Source organism: Lissotriton helveticus, chromosome 5_1 (genome assembly GCF_964261635.1).
Source record: "Lissotriton helveticus chromosome 5_1, aLisHel1.1, whole genome shotgun sequence".
Lineage (NCBI taxonomy): Eukaryota > Metazoa > Chordata > Amphibia > Caudata > Salamandridae > Lissotriton > Lissotriton helveticus.
The window spans coordinates 446,375,873-446,398,256 of record NC_136065.1 but is presented as its reverse complement, the minus strand read 5'-3'; the positions used below and the strand labels follow the sequence as shown (position 1 = coordinate 446,398,256).

Below are 22,384 nucleotides of genomic sequence, written 5' to 3'. Positions count from 1 at the left end.
TGACAGCCCTATAAATTAACATATTACATAACTCTAAAAACATAACTTGTTATAACAGTAACAAATCAGATGATGGCATAAGATAGGTCATTGATGATGTAGTGTATGAGGTCATTAGTAATGCACGGTGGGGCATGATTTACAGTCTGAGCAGCTTACTTTAACAAGGGAATGTTAGAGTTTAATTAACTGCACCCATAGCATCGCTTTAGGGGTGTTTTTGTAAGGGAATTTCTATATTTAAAAAAACAGACCTACCATTCCTGAAGCATATGTAAATTTGAAGTCTCCATGAAGAGGTTAAGTGTTATAGCTCCAAATACATTATTGGTACTGATAAGAGTTGACCACCGAGGAGGTTCAAAATATATATTTAATTTGAGTAATGCTGTGATGTACAAACCTTAGCAACGGTGAACATATGTCACTTTCACAAATCATGTCATATGGTCTGCAAAAAGGAATTGTGGAGGAGTAGTATACAAATTGTCCTTAGCGATCTACTTAACCTCATTATGGTATGACCAAAGTGATGCAACAACAAAAGGTGGAGGATATGTGCTGCCATAGCATGCATCCACTGCTGAGTGGTGAACCTAGCCTATCTTGTCTAGGAATTTAGCAGCTTTTGCATGCGTCACAGCTCGCCAAAAAGGTGCCATTTTATTAAGAACAATTCAGTTAGTCCAGTCTGTGATATTCAGCAACACTTTAGTGACTTTTTTTTTATACAAATACCTTTGTACATAGCCTAGTAAGAGTCAAGCTTTTAGCCTGGTTATGGTTCTAATACTGTTTTCCATTTCCAAAACCTTTAACACATTTCACCACAGTGACTAGGTCGTCTCTTACATGGCCTGATGCACAATATTTCAATTCTAATACTCTCAGGGGCCTATTTAATATGGCCTTGCATCATGCTTGCACCACGCAATGTGGTACATGCACAACACTAAGCTTCAAGGCATATTTATGAATCCACTTTGCATGGCTTTGAATTGCTTCATAAATATGGAGTAATGTAACGCAGCACAAATTGCTGCATTGCCTTACTCTGTGCAAGGGAGGCCTTCCCTGGGCGTTGCGTTGGGTGTTCCCAAATGAATACCGTGTTTTTGACGCTATCCCAGATTTACTAAACCTGGGAATGCATCAAAAAGATACACCTCTCCAACTGAGGCATAATGAGGAGAAATCTATTTATTTCTCCTAATTTTTTTCCTCTTTCTATTTGTGCTGCATTCTGCAGCATAAGAAAATGCCTCTATGGATTGTTTTTGTGCAGGAAGGGCCTACACCCAGGCTGCTGAAATGGTGCCAGCGCAGGGGGAAACAACAGGAATGCACTGTATTTGATAAAGACGATGCATTTCTGCCCTTTCCCTGTCACGCAGGGCAGCCTGCGCCACAAGGTAAGGTGCTGCGCTGCCCTGCCCTGCACCACCGTTCCCATAAATATGCCCCTCAGTGTGTTGAATAACAATATCTGATCATTTTGGTTTAAAACATAGATATGTTCAATAATAATCACTAAAAGACTAATGTTTTTGTCACATTACCTTTTTGAAGCCATTTTAATATGAATGTGGTGGGTATTGTTTAAGGTGCGCAATACATTAGTTTGTAAGGTAAGGCAAAAAAAGCAAAGCAGTAAGTCGGACAGCATCATTTTGTCTGCAACTGTTGATATCACAGGCCTGTCCTGAACAAGCATACAGGAAGCCAGATTATACCCCTAATTAGTATACATTTCTTACTGGGTAAGCTATCTAGGTTCATTAAAATATTCCTTCTCTTATACAGTAAATGTGAACTGTGGCACCCCAAAGTGTTCTGCCCGGTCACACAACATATTTAATATTCATGAAAAGCACCTGCACAACACGTGGCCCCCTCCATCAATCATAAAAAATAAAAAAATTAAATGAGGCACAACCCCAGGGGATGGGGTCCCTGGGGCCACTTGAGGCCTAAGGAGGGGGCGACGCAGCTCCCCTCCTTAAAAAATAATTTTAAAAGACATTAAAATATGGCCATGCCCCGGGGGATGGCGTCCCCGGGGTCGAAATTGGCCTCGGGAGGGGGGGGCCAAAGCCCCCTTCCCCTTTTTAAATTAATTTTTTTTAATAGCAGGCCCTGGGGTCCCCAGGGCCCCAATTAATGTAAAAGGAGGGGGGGCACACAGCCCCCTTTGTAAAATAAAATACAAAATAAAAATTCCGGCATCGCGGCGGAGGCCCCGCACCCTAACTGCAGCACTCGGCAAACCCCCCACCTGGAGCGTTGTAAGTGGGGGAATTAATTTCCCTTGAATACCGAGGGTCTCTGGGGGCCAACTAGCCCACCAGGTACCTCCAGTATGCGCCAGGGAGCTGCAATGCAGAGAGGTGTTCATAGGCCATGCCCCTTTTTACACCTCTCTGCAACGCAGCTCTATGGCGCTTATTGGAGGTACCTCGTGGGCTAGTTGGCCCCCAGGGACCCTCAGGACTCAAGGGGAATTAATCCCCCAATTTACAATGCGCCAGGGGTCCCTTTAGCACAGTGGTTCCGGGAGGGGGTGGAGCCTGACATATCAAGTGTGCAAATGCACCCCCTGGCACATTGTAAATTGGGGGATTACGTCCCCTTCAATCCTGAGGGTCCCTCTAGCCCACCACGTACCTCCAGTAAGCACCAAAGAGCTGCGTTGCAGAGAGGTGTAAAAATGGGCATGGCCTCTGAACATCTCTCTGCAACGCAGCTCCCTGGCGCATACTGGAGGTACCTGGTGGGCTAGTTGGCCCCCAGGTACCCTCAGGATTCAAGGGGACTTAATCCCCTAACTTAAAATGCGCCACAGGGCACACTTGTCACATCAGGCCTGCCCCCTCCCTGCACCACTGTGCAAATGCGCCCCATGGCGCGTTTTAAGTTGGGGGATTCATTCCCCTTCAATCCTGAGGGTCCCTGGGAGGAAACTAGCCTACCAGGTACCTCCAGTAACTACCACAGGGCTGCGTTGCAGAGAGGTGGTCCAAGGCCACACCCCTTTTTATACCTCTCTGAAATGCAGCTCTGTGGCGCTTACTGGAGATACCTGGTGAGCTAGTTGGACCCCAGGGACCCTCAGGATTTAAGAGGTTTTGGTGGAGCATCCAGAGACACAGTCGCAGTACCCCGCCATTAAAATGTCCATGCCAAGGTATCATGATGCAGCCATGGTCATTGTAGTATAGAAGTCTGGGCAGTCAATATTGGGTGTGTAAATGTTCATGGCCATTTAAATCGCCATGAAATATGATGTATCTGCCCTCGAGGTCCAGGACATGACTCCTGTAGTGAAACGGGACCCTGGAGCCACCCAATTTAACGTACGTTGGGCAAACCAAGAATAAGATGTGGAGTAAAGTTGTCCCTTCCCCCATTTGTGAAGGCGGGGGATACAGTCCCCCCTTACATGTGTTTCTGGCAATAATGCTATGGACACATTATATCGCTTCAGATATGCAAACACACTGCAGAGTTTTTCAAATCCGGCAATACTCCGGACATTCATTTAAATGTCTGTCCTGCCATTACCAGATGCGATTACACAGTCCCCGACCCAGTGGATGGTCTCCACCTCTCACCACCCATCCAGTCCTCCCCAAATACAGAAATGTGGACCTCATTATACAAGAGCATCATAGCATTATCAATTTTGTCTAACTTCTTAAAAAATGTACGCTCGCCCAACTCACCCCCACACCTCTTGGGCAGCTACACTCCAATGTTCACTCTGGCAAAGGGCCACGCAAGAACCAGCTTTTGCCACCCCATTCCTGAAACCACATTGCAATTTATGAATAATCAACTACTTATAATAAAACTTGGGCACTGTGCTAGAGTGCAGACCTCAACAGAGATGCAAAGAAGAAAACCTCAAGCCCCTCCGCCATGCCTGAGTACCTCTCAGCGTGACCTCCAGCCAGCTGTGACATGTAAACTATGACTGTGACTGTGACCCCAATAAGAGACATCAGGCCATCTCGCCCCACATCCAATGATCCCACCCCACGGATAAGCCTTCACCCGAGTGTTCATAGTTTGTGGATTGTCCGCTAGAACAGCAGCACTCTCCATGGGGCACCCCAATCTTTCTGGCAAACCCACAGCCTTGTAGGCATATTAGTACTTCAAGCAGGACCCAATTCTGTGCCATCGCTGGCTGTTCTAGGATTGCCTCAATGTCCCTGGAGCTAGGTTCTTCAAATCCAGGATCACCTTGGTGCCATTTGAACACACTATGATTCACATGGTGAGCGTGATCCATTCTGACTTCTTTTGCGACCATTCCGTCAAGAGACCCATGCAGATTTTCTCTGAGTGTTCGAACACATCAAGATACCTTCACCGGTTGACTAGATCCTGCTACTCTGCAGAGTATCCAACCACTCATAGGCCTCTCCTTGTGTGCATCAGTGGGCTGGGACACTGTACCCTGTAGTGAGGGCTCACCAAGGGCTTACCCCTCCACATTCCAAAACAGTAGGCTACGCAGGTTAAAAGTGTCAATGTTCTTATGAGCGGCAGTTCCAAGCTGCCCTGACACCAATACATTGCCGATTCTCAAACCAGGCCCCCACAATGGCAGTTTCAGTTCTCGCCAGGCAGATTAAGCAGCATTTATGTAGCATGGGGGTGAAGACGGCCCCCGATGGTTAGGGATATTTGCAGAATTTGCTTTATGCCAGCCGGAGCGCCCTTAAAGAGCATCTAGGCAGCCATGATGCAGGCAATGCCCCTCCTCATTCTACATTTCTCTTACTACCCATCCTCTCAGTCGCTCCATGTTGCCCACCACTACTGGCTTTGCTAAAGCTGAAAACTTTTTTTAATGAGCTGATATTTGGGAAAAGCAAGTGGCGACTGGACATCATGAAAGTATATTTTTATACTTTCATGATGATCGCCATGCTGTCTAACACATCTTAACACCCATCTTGAAAATATAGAAAAAGTGATGCTTACATACTTTCATGGGGCCACCACTTGTGTGATGCAATGCAGTGGCCATCTTGAAAGTTGAGAAAATATTTTCATACATTCAAGATATTAATACATTAGAGAGGGCGTATAAGGGAAATATTTACTGACCTTGCATTGTTATAATCCCTAAATACAGTGAAAAACAATGTATAACAACGGGTCAAAAACCAGAGAGAAGCTATCAGAACAACTATGTGCTGTTAGTAGATCCATGAATCCAAAGTATTCATGGTGAAAAATATGTTCCCATCAGATACCCGTCCTGTACCGCCCTACATCATTTGGGATCCTTCACCAGAAGGAAGTGGAATAAATTCCACTATGGATTAGGTAGATTGTGTCCTAATCGTGTTTGAAGGATACAATGATGGATTAATGAAAACTATATGTTGGTATCAGTGGGTAAAAATAATTAGCAGTGCAGAAGATGCTATGTATAGCATGTGAATAAGTGAATTAATATTGGGTTGTAGGAATGGAAAGAAAGAATTTTAATAGGATCCTACCCACACCCAAGGTTAAAAAACAGTGCAAAGTAGTGTTAACAAATAACTACTTGGATGTAATCTAGGTCGACATGTTTCTGCAGATTTTGTAGGCTCACACGATACCTGTCTGCTTCATCAGGACCTTCACAATAATATGCTACTGCTGATAAATGTGTTTTTAGTGATTAAATCATATCACCCACAATCTGGGGAATGAGCTCTCCACCTCACCCGGCTACAGCTCAGGTACAAATGGAGCACCGCTCTGTCCGTCGGTACTCCTCGCCTCCGTCTAGGCTGTCAGTGGGTGTGGGTAGGATCCTATTAAAATTCTTTCTTTCCATTCCTACAACCCAATATTAATTCACTTATTCACATGCTACACATAGCATCTTCTGCACTGCTAATTATTTTTACCCACTGATACCAGGATTCCAAATGATGTAGGGCGGTACAGGACGGGTATCTGATGGGAACATATTTTTCACCATGAATACTTTGGATTCATGGATTGTATCCTACTAACAGCACATAGTTGTTCTGATAGCTTCTCTCTGGTTTTTGACCCGTTGTTATACATTGTTTTTCACTACATTCAAGATAGCCACCACGTTGCCTCATGCAACATTGGGCCTTATTACGATATCAGTTGGAAGCCCATCCACCAGCTCGTCTGTCAAGTTCTGCCTGACAACTTGAGGTATTGATCCGACCGCTGTATTATGATACATGATGTCCGACCGATGCCTGCGGGTGGAATCCGCTCCACCTCCGGCGTGCTCATTTTGGCGGACGGCGATAATAATCCCCAAAATGGAGGGGGGATCTGCTCAGGCACCACCGTGGTGATTACGATGCTCGTTTCCAGCAGCTTTTCTATGGCAGTCTGACTACCATAGAAAGGCTGCCAGAAAAGGACTTTAAGGGCTCCCATGCCCCCAGTATGAGGCCTGGGGGGTACCCAAATATCCATGCATCCTGCTCTGCCTGTCACACGGTGTATAGATGTTCAAAAAGTGTATTTTACCTATTGCAGCTTGTGCTGTGCCCCGCAGCACAAGCCACAACAGCAAACATGCACTTTTCGTCTGGCAGTGAAGGCGACTGCATCCTAAGTTGGGAACCAGAACCGTCGATTCCTTGTCGGGTGGTCCATTTTCTGACACAATGCTAGTCGGACCGGCATTATAATGAGCCACACAGTGTCCATCTTGAAAGTAAAATAAATGGCCTTTAAAGATTGCTGGACACTAATATTTGCTTTGCCAATGCCAGTGCATTATAAAAGCTTCGAAAATTTGTGGCAATAGTGCTGACAAAATGCCACAAGACTACCTGGTATCATTCTGACTGATCTAACTACAGAGTGTTATCAACAGAAGGTAAAGAAAGCTGTTGTTAGTCAGAATCAAGCAAGGAGTTGCAATAGAATTAGTATCCTGAGAGTCCAGACAGGTTTACTGAAATACGATGGATTGGAATGCTACCCTAAGTGCGCTTACCTGAGGTTTAGACTATTCACTAGCATTCCTCTCATCCCATTTTGTGTGATTTGTAGGCAAACAAAATCAATACATTTTCTCATTTTTCTAGTTGGTTCCTAATTCCTAACATTTGTTGACTTAAAACATTTGTCTGATCAGGTTTAAATAGCCAATTTAAATGTTCTGTGGGGCCTCCTACACACAATGTCCAAGTATACTCTGAATTACTGGCTGTACGTTCATTTGTGATGAAACTCTATGTCTAAGCCTTTTACCCTACATCATGATAACCTGTGCAAGAGTTGTGCACTGGTTCTCAAAACACACACACACTCACACATACCCTTTGGCCTTTGCCACTGGATAGTTATAGTTAGGATCACGTTTGCATAGGAAAAGCCTCTTTAGTTTGCTAATAATTTTGGTGCTGTTTGACAAATCTTCCAAGAACCTTTCCAAAAAAGTCTCCTCTAGCTTAGCTCCTCTGGAAAGTTTTGGGGTGATCTGTCAAGCAGGGGCTGAGAAAAAGGAGGCGTCCCAAAACTTATTTTCCCTGTTCATTTTTTCTTAGAAATGTTAAGACACAGCTACAGCCCCCTAATGGCTGAATGGATTTACACCAAATTTGCCAGAAAGTTAATCTTTGTCCAGAAAGTGTGCTTTTTATGATCTGATGTAAATCTGCTCAGTAGTTTTTGAGAAATGAAGCCTCCAACTTTATAGCTATTTCACACCGTGGTTGATCCGTGGGGCCACCACATCTCGAGATGAGATCTGATTGCCTGCCACCACATCAACAACTATGTGGCAGCATCCATCTCAGGACTCCAGACTCAGCACCTTGCCCTGTAAATAATGTTAAAACATCCCCTAATAAAGTTTAGATAGGGTGGTCCACCCAAGTTTGTGAAGGTATGCATATTTGTCATTAGAATCTGGGGAGGGGTCAATTTGGAGATGAGTTTTTCTCTTATGTTTGTGCTTTACCTTGAGCACATGATTTCATCATTGTAGTATAGAAGTCTGGGCAGTCAATATTGGGTGTGTAAATGTTCATGGCCATTTAAATCGCCATGAAATATGATGTATCGCTTCAGATATGCAAACACACTGCAGAGTTTTTCAAATCCGGCAATACTCCGGACATTCATTTAAATGTCTGTCCTGCCATTACCAGATGCGATTACACAGTCCCCGACCCAGTGGATGGTCTCCACCTCTCACCACCCATCCAGTCCTCCCCAAATACAGAAATGTGGACCTCATTATACAAGAGCATCATAGCATTATCAATTTTGTCTAACTTCTTAAAAAATGTACGCTCGCCCAACTCACCCCCACACCTCTTGGGCAGCTACACTCCAATGTTCACTCTGGCAAAGGGCCACGCAAGAACCAGCTTTTGCCACCCCATTCCTGAAACCACATTGCAATTTATGAATAATCAACTACTTATAATAAAACTTGGGCACTGTGCTAGAGTGCAGACCTCAACAGAGATGCAAAGAAGAAAACCTCAAGCCCCTCCGCCATGCCTGAGTACCTCTCAGCGTGACCTCCAGCCAGCTGTGACATGTAAACTATGACTGTGACTGTGACCCCAATAAGAGACATCAGGCCATCTCGCCCCACATCCAATGATCCCACCCCACGGATAAGCCTTCACCCGAGTGTTCATAGTTTGTGGATTGTCCGCTAGAACAGCAGCACTCTCCATGGGGCACCCCAATCTTTCTGGCAAACCCACAGCCTTGTAGGCATATTAGTACTTCAAGCAGGACCCAATTCTGTGCCATCGCTGGCTGTTCTAGGATTGCCTCAATGTCCCTGGAGCTAGGTTCTTCAAATCCAGGATCACCTTGGTGCCATTTGAACACACTATGATTCACATGGTGAGCGTGATCCATTCTGACTTCTTTTGCGACCATTCCGTCAAGAGACCCATGCAGATTTTCTCTGAGTGTTCGAACACATCAAGATACCTTCACCGGTTGACTAGATCCTGCTACTCTGCAGAGTATCCAACCACTCAAAGGCCTCTCCTTGTGTGCATCAGTGGGCTGGGACACTGTACCCTGTAGTGAGGGCTCACCAAGGGCTTACCCCTCCACATTCCAAAACAGTAGGCTACGCAGGTTAAAAGTGTCAATGTTCTTATGAGCGGCAGTTCCAAGCTGCCCTGACACCAATACATTGCCGATTCTCAAACCAGGCCCCCACAATGGCAGTTTCAGTTCTCGCCAGGCAGATTAAGCAGCATTTATGTAGCATGGGGGTGAAGACGGCCCCCGATGGTTAGGGATATTTGCAGAATTTGCTTTATGCCAGCCGGAGCGCCCTTAAAGAGCATCTAGGCAGCCATGATGCAGGCAATGCCCCTCCTCATTCTACATTTCTCTTACTACCCATCCTCTCAGTCGCTCCATGTTGCCCACCACTACTGGCTTTGCTAAAGCTGAAAACTTTTTTTAATGAGCTGATATTTGGGAAAAGCAAGTGGCGACTGGACATCATGAAAGTATATTTTTATACTTTCATGATGATCGCCATGCTGTCTAACACATCTTAACACCCATCTTGAAAATATAGAAAAAGTGATGCTTACATACTTTCATGGGGCCACCACTTGTGTGATGCAATGCAGTGGCCATCTTGAAAGTTGAGAAAATATTTTCATACATTCAAGATATTAATACATTAGAGAGGGCGTATAAGGGAAATATTTACTGACCTTGCATTGTTATAATCCCTAAATACAGTGAAAAACAATGTATAACAACGGGTCAAAAACCAGAGAGAAGCTATCAGAACAACTATGTGCTGTTAGTAGATCCATGAATCCAAAGTATTCATGGTGAAAAATATGTTCCCATCAGATACCCGTCCTGTACCGCCCTACATCATTTGGGATCCTTCACCAGAAGGAAGTGGAATAAATTCCACTATGGATTAGGTAGATTGTGTCCTAATCGTGTTTGAAGGATACAATGATGGATTAATGAAAACTATATGTTGGTATCAGTGGGTAAAAATAATTAGCAGTGCAGAAGATGCTATGTGTAGCATGTGAATAAGTGAATTAATATTGGGTTGTAGGAATGGAAAGAAAGAATTTTAATAGGATCCTACCCACACCCAAGGTTAAAAAACAGTGCAAAGTAGTGTTAACAAATAACTACTTGGATGTAATCTAGGTCGACATGTTTCTGCAGATTTTGTAGGCTCACACGATACCTGTCTGCTTCATCAGGACCTTCACAATAATATGCTACTGCTGATAAATGTGTTTTTAGTGATTAAATCATATCACCCACAATCTGGGGAATGAGCTCTCCACCTCACCCGGCTACAGCTCAGGTACAAATGGAGCACCGCTCTGTCCGTCGGTACTCCTCGCCTCCGTCTAGGCTGTCAGTGGGTGTGGGTAGGATCCTATTAAAATTCTTTCTTTCCATTCCTACAACCCAATATTAATTCACTTATTCACATGCTACACATAGCATCTTCTGCACTGCTAATTATTTTTACCCACTGATACCAGGATCCCAAATGATGTAGGGCGGTACAGGACGGGTATCTGATGGGAACATATTTTTCACCATGAATACTTTGGATTCATGGATTGTATCCTACTAACAGCACATAGTTGTTCTGATAGCTTCTCTCTGGTTTTTGACCCGTTGTTATACATTGTTTTTCACTACATTCAAGATAGCCACCACGTTGCCTCATGCAACATTGGGCCTTATTACGATATCAGTTGGAAGCCCATCCACCAGCTCGTCTGTCAAGTTCTGCCTGACAACTTGAGGTATTGATCCGACCGCTGTATTATGATACATGATGTCCGACCGATGCCTGCGGGTGGAATCCGCTCCACCTCCGGCGTGCTCATTTTGGCGGACGGCGATAATAATCCCCAAAATGGAGGGGGGATCTGCTCAGGCACCACCGTGGTGATTACGATGCTCGTTTCCAGCAGCTTTTCTATGGCAGTCTGACTACCATAGAAAGGCTGCCAGAAAAGGACTTTAAGGGCTCCCATGCCCCCAGTATGAGGCCTGGGGGGTACCCAAATATCCATGCATCCTGCTCTGCCTGTCACACGGTGTATAGATGTTCAAAAAGTGTATTTTACCTATTGCAGCTTGTGCTGTGCCCCGCAGCACAAGCCACAACAGCAAACATGCACTTTTCGTCTGGCAGTGAAGGCGACTGCATCCTAAGTTGGGAACCAGAACCGTCGATTCCTTGTCGGGTGGTCCATTTTCTGACACAATGCTAGTCGGACCGGCATTATAATGAGCCACACAGTGTCCATCTTGAAAGTAAAATAAATGGCCTTTAAAGATTGCTGGACACTAATATTTGCTTTGCCAATGCCAGTGCATTATAAAAGCTTCGAAAATTTGTGGCAATAGTGCTGACAAAATGCCACAAGACTACCTGGTATCATTCTGACTGATCTAACTACAGAGTGTTATCAACAGAAGGTAAAGAAAGCTGTTGTTAGTCAGAATCAAGCAAGGAGTTGCAATAGAATTAGTATCCTGAGAGTCCAGACAGGTTTACTGAAATACGATGGATTGGAATGCTACCCTAAGTGCGCTTACCTGAGGTTTAGACTATTCACTAGCATTCCTCTCATCCCATTTTGTGTGATTTGTAGGCAAACAAAATCAATACATTTTCTCATTTTTCTAGTTGGTTCCTAATTCCTAACATTTGTTGACTTAAAACATTTGTCTGATCAGGTTTAAATAGCCAATTTAAATGTTCTGTGGGGCCTCCTACACACAATGTCCAAGTATACTCTGAATTACTGGCTGTACGTTCATTTGTGATGAAACTCTATGTCTAAGCCTTTTACCCTACATCATGATAACCTGTGCAAGAGTTGTGCACTGGTTCTCAAAACACACACACACTCACACATACCCTTTGGCCTTTGCCACTGGATAGTTATAGTTAGGATCACGTTTGCATAGGAAAAGCCTCTTTAGTTTGCTAATAATTTTGGTGCTGTTTGACAAATCTTCCAAGAACCTTTCCAAAAAAGTCTCCTCTAGCTTAGCTCCTCTGGAAAGTTTTGGGGTGATCTGTCAAGCAGGGGCTGAGAAAAAGGAGGCGTCCCAAAACTTATTTTCCCTGTTCATTTTTTCTTAGAAATGTTAAGACACAGCTACAGCCCCCTAATGGCTGAATGGATTTACACCAAATTTGCCAGAAAGTTAATCTTTGTCCAGAAAGTGTGCTTTTTATGATCTGATGTAAATCTGCTCAGTAGTTTTTGAGAAATGAAGCCTCCAACTTTATAGCTATTTCACACCGTGGTTGATCCGTGGGGCCACCACATCTCGAGATGAGATCTGATTGCCTGCCACCACATCAACAACTATGTGGCAGCATCCATCTCAGGACTCCAGACTCAGCACCTTGCCCTGTAAATAATGTTAAAACATCCCCTAATAAAGTTTAGATAGGGTGGTCCACCCAAGTTTGTGAAGGTATGCATATTTGTCATTAGAATCTGGGGAGGGGTCAATTTGGAGATGAGTTTTTCTCTTATGTTTGTGCTTTACCTTGAGCACATGATTTACTGAGTGGCGCTGCTCACATTTTGATCAATAAAAAGTAGTGTTTTAATTCCACACAGTCAGAAGCAGTGGTCTAAGTCTGCTTCAGGTCACCCAAACGTCCCACTAAAATGAAAAATGCTCCAATTGTACCTCCTGGAGTTAAGGTGAAAGCTGACACTGCAAGCCCCTCTCCACCCCCATTTAGTGTAACGTGCTGACAACCGGTAGATTCAGGTTGTTGCACATGCTGGTTAACTGTTCACTGTGGTAGCTGTTCAATGAATCTTCTTACAAACCCAGGGGCTACTTATGAAGGCCTGTTGTGCCACTTTTCCCAGACCCCGGAGTGATGCTGTTCATAAAATGCAGTACAAAAGGGGGTGGTGATGGACGGAGCATCTGAACCAATCAAACACTCACACCCAGTCAAAAGATCTGGGTTTGATCCATCACCGTTCTTTAGCCCACTCTGCCACCCCAGTTCAGACATGGCTATATGCAAATCAGTCTGACCCTGTGCCTCATGGGAACAGTCCAGCCCGAACTGCCAAGCCATGCCTTCCCTGGACCGGAAACAAGCTTCCGAGGACCGGTGCAAGCAAGCAGAACGCACTATGGTGAATAAGGGGAGCTGGCGTGTCTATTGCAGCACTTAAGGGTGACACCCCTATAAACGTATAAACCGTGTTCTAGATGGAACCTCAAGTATTAAAATCACTGTATGTCTGCCATCCACTAGTGCAGATAAATTACAGTTACAAGCATTTTTTCTGTTTACTCTCCGACTCATTTCGAACCTCATTCTACTACACCTTACAATGCGCTACCCTATTTCTCACCCTACACCTCTCTCAATATATCCTCTACATCCATACTCTCAATCATCCCAGACCCCATTCTACTACTATGATCCTCAAAATGACAAGTTCTAGACTCTTTCGCTACTCTACCCTTCCTTGCATCATCTCATACCTCTTTTTCCATCTAGACCTCCCAAACAAGTCTTTCAAAACCCTTCCTTCTAGCTCTTCCACCCTCCACTTCCCCTTTACTTATCCCAAACCATCTCCTACCACTAAGAGCTAAAAAAAAATGTATCTTTCCAGAACCTTCCCTCTTCTATCCCTCCAATATCCTTTTCAATCCAAATAACAGACTCACATGTCCACTGCTCAAATTAATTTAATATTTTCCTGTACTACTTCCCCACTAATTCTGTTAGGGTCACGGAGTAGTGCGCTACCCATCATACAGCGCTTCAACAACTCATCAGGGGTAGCAAGCAATATACAAATACAAACCCTTCCCTCCTCTATCCCTTCACTAGCTATTTCAATCCAACTTGCATACTAACATGTCCAAAACTCAAAGTAATTTCATATTTACCTATACTAATTCACCGCTAATCATTTCTGGGTTCCGGAGTAGCGGGCTACTCGCCAAAAAAGCGTGTTTCTACGCCTTGTCAGGGGTACTAAGTGCTATATAAAGGTAATTACAATATAAGCATGCATGGTAGGGATACCCTGCACTGCTGAGAGGTGTGGCGCCGCGGCCAGGGCGACTGACGCTGGAATCTGGGGACCACGGTTCGATCCCCGGCTCCGGCGGCAGGTTAGCCCAGCACCATGTGACTCTGGGCAATAGCTCGCTTAATCTTCCCGACGGCCCCCAGCGCCTGGAGACCCTTACGGGTGATTGTGCGCTTTACAAATGTGGACTTTAGTCCTTGTAGGGGTGGGACCGCAGAGGGATCCCTGGGGCCAAAAACCTATTTGTTATTTTAAATTTGCAGAGGATCAGTAAATAAGCTGTAAAATTCCAAAAATAAAAAGTTCAGGATCCTGGCAATTAAAAAAGAAAAAAAAACTGGTGGTGAAGGTGCATATTACTAAATAAGGGGCTGGGGCAGGTTTGGGGAGTCTCCCTCCCTGAACCTGCCTACAGGCAAGACATGCGTTCAACTCCATGGTGAGCACGGCCAGAGGCTGTGCACAGTGTGGGGTTGGAGTTCCAAATGGTAATAAAATATTTCTTAAAATTAAAAAAAAACTAGAAATTCACTGGAAAAAACACACAGACGTGAAAGTGAGATCATAGCTAGGCATGGTAATATCTTACCCAGGGAACCCATTCCCAGTTTGTTAACATTAAGGGAAGAGGGTTGGAAAGCCATCCTTCCCAAGCAGTCTATAGGCCCCAGGTACCCCATCCCCTCTGCCCCTCATTTCTTCTGGGTCTCGCAAACCCCATCCCAGGATGCTGCATTTTTCTGCCAGTGAGAGTGCGGGCATACCCTGCTTTCCCTCTTCTGGGCAGAAGACTGAACTTTGCTCCCACCCGGCAGGAGCAGTGAAAAATACTGCTACCGTCCAGGCGGGAGCAAAGGAATGGTGCCTCCTTCTTGCAGCTTCCAGTATGGCACTGACCAGAGTTCCAGCTGGGGCACACAAGCATACATATATAGATAAGATTTTCCAGCATGCACTAATAAACATGACTTAATAAAGATGATTCCGATCAGTGGCGGTTTCTCGTTGAGGGCGTCGGGGCTCCGCCCCCTTTACTTTACCTGGCACTGGTCTGCCGATATAAAAGCACAGTGTTGTGTTTTACTGCTTTGTTTTACATTAAATACACACAGGACAGCCTAAACACGAGTCATGTGTTTCTTTTTTCAGGGCTTGTACACTGCCTACTACTCACGGTGCGATGTTACTGCAGTTTGCAGTGAGGCTAATGCCGAGTGGCAAGGTCTGCAGCTTTTGCCCGGCTGACGATCTCACAGCCCTGGGGTCTGTGATGTCATCAGCTCGGCAAAAGCATTGAATTGCAGAGCAGTCTCCACCCCCTGATGCCGTGGAGATGTAATCAGCCCTGGGCGTCTTACAGTGAAGCCCTGTAGCTCCGGGGCTTCACATCAATCAGGGAGTGGAGAATTGGTTACCCCGCCCTTTCCCAACTCGTCACTGTGACGAGTTGGGAAAGGGCGGGGTAGAGGCTGCAAACAGTCTGGAAGCCGAGAAAACGAGTCTGCGCAGACTCGAGGTGGCTGCCTGCTTCCCTCTTTGAAGCTCCAGAGCGTCACACATGGGTTTATGTCAGAGCAGCCAGAAACCAACTTGTGGTCGGACCCATGCCTTGTCTCTAGGATTGCAATGAGAAGGCAAGTTTCATTGTTTAAGGAGTTCCGAGTTCGTATGAGATTATTCATTTAAAAAAATAGTTTTGCGGCATCTCCTATTTTTACACACTCTTCTTCCTCTCACGTTCCTGCGGCTGTCCAAGATTACGACTCCCCTCCTCCTCCCCTTGCTGTTCACTCTCTCCTTTCAAACTGGCCCTCCTTCACAAGCTGCCAGCCAGCTCTGTGATTACGCTGCAGCGAGAGACTGTGGATAGAAGGCACCCAGCTGCACAGCAGGTGTGAGCTCAGGCAGTGTGTGGGACAGAACAGGGGGCCCTTCCAATGGTAGCTGCCTCGGCAAAAGCGCACCGAAGCTGTCAGTTGGCTTTTCTCATTATTCATTTATTAGCACATGAAGTAGACGCTTGTGGCAGGACAGGCAGCACAGGGCATGGCAAACAGGTTTTGAAATCATGTTGAGACCGTGGCATTGTGGGGTGGAGAACAGGGCCCTGAGTTGTGAGTGACTGTATGACTTCCAATGGACAATTTCCTTCATTACATTTACTATGGATGGCTGGGAAGGTGAACAGACTTGTAGAGAAGGGTCCTGTTATTTGAATGGCCTCAAGTTGCCTTCTATTTCTCTTGTGAATGGATAAATAGGCTAGTAGTGAACAACTCCATTGACTGAGTCACCTCAAGGCACCCAAGGGCGCTCTTGTAAATAGACAAATGAAGGGGAGGATGAATAGAAGTGTAGAGCACTATTTTGTTCTATTTTGTTGAGGACACCTGCCAGTGTCAAGGTGGTCCCTCCCTGGTCCTCTTATGAATAGGTTGATGAATGACTGAATGAATACACTTTTATAGCATGGCTAAGTTAAGTGAAAGGCTCAGGGTGCACCTCTTCCTGAAAGGATGAATAGGTTTGTACAGAATGATGCAATCCAGTTGCCTTAAAGTGCCTCTATGTTTTCTTATAAATGGATGGATAGGGTGGCTTATTAATGTATAGATTGCTTTATAAACGTTCTTGCTTTCTCAGATTTGCTTAAAAATGCACCATTTGCCAACTTACTTTCCTGGCAGTCAGCCTCACTTGATTCCCTTTAGGGCACTCATCCCGAAGTTTTACGCCCTGCCACTTTCAAATGTCACCAGCCGCCACTGATTCCGATGTACCTATGGTTAGGGATTCTGAAGCTTCTCCTCTTATATACTCATTGTTAGCACATACGGAAAGAGACCTTTAGATTTTATATTATGCAGATAATACCCAATTGTCCATCAACATAGGTAAAACTAAAGTTTTTTACTTTTGGTGGAGTAAGCCAGAAGCAGAACTATAGATGCACAACTGGTTCAAACTCCTTGAACAAAGTCAATACTTCTTGGGACAGCAATTTCTACAATACACTCTTGATAAAGTTTGAACAGAAGTCAAATGAGATTAATGATGATCCATTTACTCACAGTTGTTGAGGGTAAATTATTCACATAATTGAATTTAGCTCTAGGAATTGTAGGATGAGGGGACGTACATCAATCTAAAATTACTATTATCAAGGGTAACACTTGAATAAGAGCTTTGGAATTACTCCTAGGAGTACCTCTCTATCCCATGCGCTAAACAAGGAGAATTGCTAATAGCGCCGTTTCTGAGTATCACGAAAAAGAGTTTATTGGGCGACTGTAAAAAATAACTTTTAACTACGGATTTAAAATGCACTGGAATGTATGAGGAGTTTTGCACTTTGTCAATCAAGATTATGCTCTTGTTTCTTCGGTCCATATCACCATAACTAACTACACAAAGAGGCTGATTACGATGTCAAGCGGAAAGTAAAGTAAGTAAAGTCCACATTTCTAAAGCGCACAATCACCCGTAAGGGTCTCTAGGCGCTGGGGGCCGTCGGGAAGATTAAGCGAACTATTGCCCAGAGTCACATGGTGCTGGGCTAACCTGCCGCCGGAGCCGGGGATCGAACCGTGGTCCCTAGATTCCAGCGTCAGTCGCCCTGGCCGCGGCGCCACACCTCTTCCTACCGCGTCGGAGCCCTTCCGACTAGCTCAACGGTTTTCATTCTGTATGCCCAAATACAATGTTCAAGCTCAGAATGTAAACTACAAGGTCATTCTGAATTGGTTCCGACCAACTCGCAGAGTATTCGTGTCGGTCGGAACTGCATCATACAACCCTATGGACAGCTTTTCTGCCCTCGGGATTACGATGTCAATTTCCAACAGCCTTTCCACGTCGGCCTGTCCGACATGGAAAAGCAGTCAGAAAGTGACTTTGGGGGCCCCTAGCAGGGCCCCCTAACCCCTGCGACCTATGATTAATGGCTGAGGGGGGTACGAGAGACTCCCCTGCAAAACTTTGCACTGTGTGGCAGGCACCATGGGGTGCCTGCGACAGGGTGCAGGGTTTTCCACACACACACCATTTTCCCTTAGGAGCTTGTGTTACGGGTGGTTGTCGGGCGTAACACGAGCTCCCATTGTAAACAATGGGAATCTGAGCAAATATTGTTCGTCCCATCGTAATCCAGCGGTCAGAACCGCCGATCGCAAGTGGTCGGTCCCGATTCCGAGAGGGTGTTGGGCAGAGGCTTTCCGCCCGACATCGTAATGAGCCTCAAAGTGTTACAATTAATGGGTTAGTTTATGTGCGCTACTAGGAAAATTCAGAGGGACAGCTCAATGACCCTTTTAAATTTGGGCGCATCTAGCGTTGCGAAAAGGATGCATTGCTCCTATTAATCGTGGTGCAGTATTATTATGCAGCAGTGGCATAACAAAGGCCCCTGCAGTGCGCGGGGCAAGCTTCGGGCCCCCTCAGCACAGTACACTTGCCTCAGAGCTCCTGAGTGAGTAGGGGGGGCCTCCTTGTACTTTACATGGGGGGGCTCAAGTTTTGTTATGCCAGTGTTATGCAGTAGCTATATAATGAGAAAGTGTCCAGTTCTTAATTGTAAATTGAGAGAATTGCCATTTGGTATTTTTATCATTGTTTTTATTATTGAGTGAACACTGTAGAGGTTGAGGGGGAAAAAGCTAAATACATATTTATAAAAAAAAATTTGCATTGTGATGTACTTCTCATGTTCTTTGCAAAAGATTACAAATTACCACGGATGTACATTCACAGGGTTCGATGCTCTTCATTATAAATGTGTGAAATGTAATTCTATGTAAAGTGCTCTAGTATCTGTATGGTGGGGGAGGGCTATATAAAACCGTTAAATAACAAACAAACGATGGCGCAAGTCTTTAAGTCCTGGGCCTAGTATTTATGCTTCTCTCTGGTAATGAGATTTTCAAGTGCCTGCTTGAAGGCTATTTACTCGTTCAATTTGATTTTTTCCTTATTAGATTTTTCAACCCCTGAAACAGGGACATCATGGATTGTGGGCCTTCAAATTGATACAGTCACTTCTTCCACGTCACAAGCAATACGAATCACTTCTGCAAGCCAGATTAGCAAAACAGCTGCTTTCAAATGGATTGGCACAAGAAGAGATCTTGCATGAAAGGGTTTTCTTGTGGCCTACTGTGAGTTTTGTTATACTCGCCTACGAACCAGCATCACAATGACAATACTCGTATACACGGCACCACTAAAACAAACTACACTATATGCAGATGTTCAAGTGATGGGCGGTGTTTTATAACCGTATATGTCAATGTGGACACCTAGTTGAAAGGCTCACGCATCACATCCTCGAAAAGTAAAACAAAATTTGAGTAGCTAGCATAAAAAAGTATAGCGTAATAAAAACAAAATTTGAGCCACTTGCGTTTAATAGAACATTTAGTAACGCGAAATAAAAAAAAACGCCACAATAGAAGGACGAGAATACTCTGAATGTTTACCTAAAGGGGAGCCCGCCCCAAAAAACAGGAAGAGCATTTGTGTTCTTCACTGCCAGAAAATAAATTTGTCAGCAATCCTGCGCCGTGCCCAGCAACACATATCTTGTCCTTTCACTGAAACAAATTAGTCAGCCGTGTAGAGTGGTGAGGCTGGGCCTACCACGTGTGTGTATATGCACAGAATAATTACACCAACACTTGCTTGCACTCAGCCGGAAAGACCCCGAGCGGTCTTCCGCTTGTTTATTTATACCGAGGGGCGAGCCCGCCCCAAGGTTGCGTGTGCGTGCGTGCGTGCAAGGATACAATGTATGTGAGAGCCCGGATGGCTCTCTACATCCCTCCTTTATTTTAGTCTCTTTCTGCAGGCACATTCATAGTCTCTTACTCATGGAGACGAACAAGCAAAGTCCAACAACCGTTGACTCGGCCTAGGATTGGGCCGCAGGTTGTAGCGACGATCCTGGGTCCGAGGTAGTTCGACAACCCCAGCCGGGGTTGTCCTCGGACCCTCGCTCGCATCTTCGACCCTTGGCTGACTCCGCCCGACCGCAGGGCCTGGTGACACTGGCCTTGGTGGGGTGGCCATTCGCGGCAGAGTAGGTGTTGGATCAGAACAATTATCAAAGTCCATGCTTTCTTGGTCTCCATGTTCCATTCCCTCGGTCCGTTGACGAACATTGACATTGTCCAGTACCTTCTTGAAACATGAGGCATTCCTCGTCACGGTTTGGCCATTCCTCCTAGCTGTAATCATAGTCCCTTGCACTCGCTCCACTGTCCACACTTCTGGCTCAAAAGGAGTCCGAAACTTCCACCCAGGATGGCGATCCTTGACAACGACAGTGTCCCCCTGCCGGAGGACTGGTTCTTTGGCATGCCGATGTGCGCTCGCTTTGATGTTGGTGGCCTGTCGCCGGGCCTGTATGGCCTCAGCGTCCCTTTCTCCCGGCACCCACGTGTTGACAGTGGGAATGCCATCCCTTGGAGCTCGCTTGAACAGAACATGAGAGGGAGCACACTTTGTCGTTGAGTGGGGTGTCTGCCGATAGGCTCCAAGGAAGTCGTCCAGGGCGGCCTCCGGGTCTTCGCCGTTATCCACCGCAATCCGCAGCGCTCTGTTTAATGTCCGCATCAGCCTCTCGACTTCCCCGTTGGCTTGAGGCCACAGGGGTGTGATTTTCCGATGTTTGATCCTGAGAGCCTCCAAGTAAGCCTGAAACTCTCTCCCTTGAAAGGGGGGCCCATTATCGGACTTGATTTCTTCAGGGAGCCCCATCGTAGCAAACACTCGGTTTAGGACTTTCTTTACCTGCGGGAACGCAGTGGATGCGATGACTTCCACAACTGGGAATTTGGAAAAAGAGTCTACCAGCACTAGCATGTGCCGCCCGTCTGGAAAACTGCCAAAGTCTATGCTGAGTTGAGCCCACGGGGCCTGGGGCGCTTCTTCCGTGAGCACGGGCGCTGGGGCAGGGTCTCCGCCCGTGATCGTGCATGCGTGGCAGGCCTGTATCATGGCTTCCACCTGGCTGTCCATCGCGGGAAACCACACCTTGCTCCTCAAGCGGGCCTTGGTCTTTGCCATCCCTTGGTGTCCCACGTGAGCCAGGCTCAGGGCTCGTTGCTGGAGGCTTTCGGGCATGACGATGAGGTGCCCACGCAGCACCACCCCCTCATCTCCGACGCTAAGTTCACTCCGTATCTGCCACAGCTGCTGCCTGGCATGACGCACCTCCGGCCGGAGGCACGAAGCGCCATCAAGGAAATGGGCCCAACGATTTCCTTCGAGTGCCTCCCTAACTTTCGCCAGGGTCTCGTCCGTCGCAGTGGCGTCGCTAATTTCCTGGAGCGACATGTTCTCGGGGCACGCCGCTAGGGTGACCATGTGCACTAACTCCTCCACTTCATCTCCTTCAGCATCGAGGGCCGGTGGGGGTGTGACATCCGGATGACGCGACAAGTAGTCGGCAGGGTTGTGTGCTCCTGGCCTGAACACCACCTTGAACCGGTAACCCTGCAGCTGGACAGCCCACCTCTCGATGCGTGGGGGAGCAAGCCGGGATGTTCCCGCAAAGAGGGGCAACAGGGGTTTATGGTCTGTGACCACCGTGAAGTCCTGTCCACAGAGGTAGAGGTGAAAGTGCTGGCATGCCCATTTGATGGCCAGCGCCTCTCTTTCAATTTGGGCATACCTGGTCTCCGTGTCGGACAGGGCCTTGCTGGCATAGGCGACAGGCTTCCACTCTTCCGGCCCGTACTCCTGCAGCAGCACGGCTCCCAATCCCACTGGGCTGGCATCGACTATCAACTCGGTCCGTCTCCGTGGCTGGAAGTAGGCCATGACGGTGTTGTCAAGTAGACTGGCCTTGACGGCCTGGAACGCCTTGTGTGCAGCAGCAGTCCAGTCCCATTTCTGATCAGCACGGGTGAGGGCACGGAGAGGCTCCGCTAAGTCGGCCAGGTTCGGGATAAACCGGCCACAGTATGTGGCCATGCCCAGAAAACTGCGGACTTCTGTTTGACTTCTAGGCGTGCTGGCCGCTTTGATGGCTTCGGCCTTCTTAGGGTCAACTTTAAGGCCTTCCCTCGTAAAGATATATCCAAAGAAGTCCACTGACTCCTGATAGAAGGCACATTTAGCGCGGTGGAGGGTGAGGCCGCTATCGGCGAGTCTCTGCAGGGTCGCCCTCAAGTTGGCGTGATGCTCCTCTAGGGTCGTTGAGTAAACTAGGATGTCATCACTCAGGTTGATCACCCCTTTTAGTCCGGAGAGCACCTCGCGAATGGCGTTCTGGAAGACCTCGGCGGCCGACG

At 46.3% G+C, this 22,384-nt stretch overlaps 1 protein-coding gene across 2 annotated transcripts in view; it reads right to left on the bottom strand.

Moving 5' to 3' along the window:
* Positions 1 to 22,384, bottom strand: part of ARID5B (AT-rich interaction domain 5B) — a 582,615-nt gene that overhangs the window by 7,817 nt on the left and 552,414 nt on the right. The window lies entirely within an intron of this gene.